Below are 1,975 nucleotides of genomic sequence, written 5' to 3'. Positions count from 1 at the left end.
TAACAGGTGGTACATCCAATTTCTCTGTTGGAGGGTTTGGCTAAGGAGTGATCTGAGTTGGAGATTTTTGAGATCTATAGTTCTACTTTTATGAGTCTTAGTCTTAGCATTAAGTCTAGGCTATTTAGCTGCAGATTTGGTCATAAAATATAATTATTTGATTATAATTTGTATTTTGAGCTCTGTATCGAGCAACTCTAGTGTAAAATTTGTTAAAGGACGATTATATATTCAAAATTTTATGATGACGCTAATGAATCCATATTTTTACTAGTATTTTGTTGTAGTTTTAATACATTTGATAAAGAAAATATGTGGAAAAACACAAAAAAACTCATAAAAATAGAATGATTAAAGGTTTTCTTCAAGTACATAGTTATTTTAGCATTTATAAATTTTCAGTGTAGAAATTAATAATTCAATCATGTTTTGTAGGAAACTCTGAGCAAAGTTCATGAAGATGAAAGATCAATGGAAGGATAGAAGAAAAGTAGAAAAACTGGATGTAAGGAACAAGGTTTAATGGAGTTTGAGCTGGGCGTGATCACTATTGCTAGTGAAAGTGATTGATCCAAAGCTTAAAAGTAAAATGGAATCTGTGCGTAATCACTCTTGTCAACAAGAGTGATTGTTCCAGAGAGTTTCTCAGTAGAGCACAGATGCGCGTGACCACTTTCGCTGGTGAGAGTGAACGTTCCAGAGGAACTTCATTCAGAGCACAGATACGCGTTACCACTTTCACTGATGAAAGTGAATGATCCAGAGAAGCTTCAATTAGAGTGAGGAGTGCGTTATCACTCTCGTCAACAAGAGTGATTGTTCCAGAGAGACATGTAGTAATACAAGTTGCGCATGGCCACTTTTGCTCATAAAAGTGAACACGCGCACATCTCAACTCTCAGCGTTGCCACTTTTATGAAGGAAAGTAATTGTTCCAGTCTCAGAGAACACCAGATATGCTTCTGCGTTACTACTTTAGTGAAGAGGAGCGCAGATGACGAGAAACCTATAAATTGCAGAAAAGCTCAAAGCTTTGGATATTTTGTTCATTTTTCATTTTCATTTAGTTTTCTGGTGTGGAGAGAGTCTGAGAGAGCGATTGGGTCTTTGATCCTGACATAGACATAACCTTAAGAAGATTAAGAAGAGAGGCTAGAGCAGAAAGTTCCTTAGGTGGTTATAGTGATTTAGAGGTTATTCATTTTCTAGAGATTCAAAATACTCCTATTTCAAATAAAACAAGTTCACCTCTAGAACAGTTAACTCCAGAAATTGAAATGGTAGAGCAACATAGGATGAGAACATTAGAAGACTATACAATTCCAAACATGCAGGGATATAATTCTTCTATAGTTAGACCAACCATTCAAGCTAATCACTTTGAAATAAAACCAACCTTGCTACATTTAGTGCAACAGGACCAATTTTTTGGTGGAATTTCTGATGATCCTAATCTGCATATTTCAAATTTTTTGCAGCTATGTGATACTATAAGAATGAATGGAGTGAGTGAAGATGCCATAAGACTAAGGCTTTTTCCATTTTCTCTAAGAGATAAGGCTAAATGTTGGTTACAAGCACAACCACAAGGAAGCATTACCACTTGAACAGAACTTGTGAACAAATTTTTAACCAAGTACTTCCCTCTATTCAAAGCTGCCAAACTGAGAGGAGAAATTACATCCTTTGTGCAGCAGGAAGAAGAATCATTATATAAAGCTTGGGAAAGGTATAAGGAATTACTGAGAAGGTGTCCACATCACTGTATTCCAGATTAGATGTAATTGGAGACTTTTTACAATAGGATGAATACAACAACAAGAACCATGGTTGATGCAGCTGTAGGAGGCTCTTTAAATATGAAATCTTTAGAAGAAGCTCAAAGAATAATGAGATGATGGCCTCATCAATGTACCAGAACTCAAATTCAAGAAATGCAGGGAGAAGTACTGGATATAAAGCCAAGGTTTTAGAA

The 1,975-nt window shown here is 35.6% G+C and overlaps 1 non-coding gene across 1 annotated transcript; it reads right to left on the bottom strand.

The window, feature by feature from the left end:
* Window positions 1-1,661: 1,661 nt before the first annotated feature.
* Window positions 1,662-1,768, bottom strand: LOC113853338. The gene has a single exon (XR_003502511.1). It is a non-coding gene; the product is annotated as a small nucleolar RNA R71 (small nucleolar RNA).
* Between the last annotated feature and the right edge of the window lie 207 nt (window positions 1,769-1,975).

Source organism: Abrus precatorius, unplaced genomic scaffold, assembly GCF_003935025.1.
Source record: "Abrus precatorius isolate BTA unplaced genomic scaffold, Abrus_2018 Scaffold10, whole genome shotgun sequence".
Lineage (NCBI taxonomy): Eukaryota > Viridiplantae > Streptophyta > Magnoliopsida > Fabales > Fabaceae > Abrus > Abrus precatorius.
The sequence above is the reverse complement of the archived record's forward strand: the minus strand, read 5'-3'. Positions and strand labels throughout refer to the sequence as shown.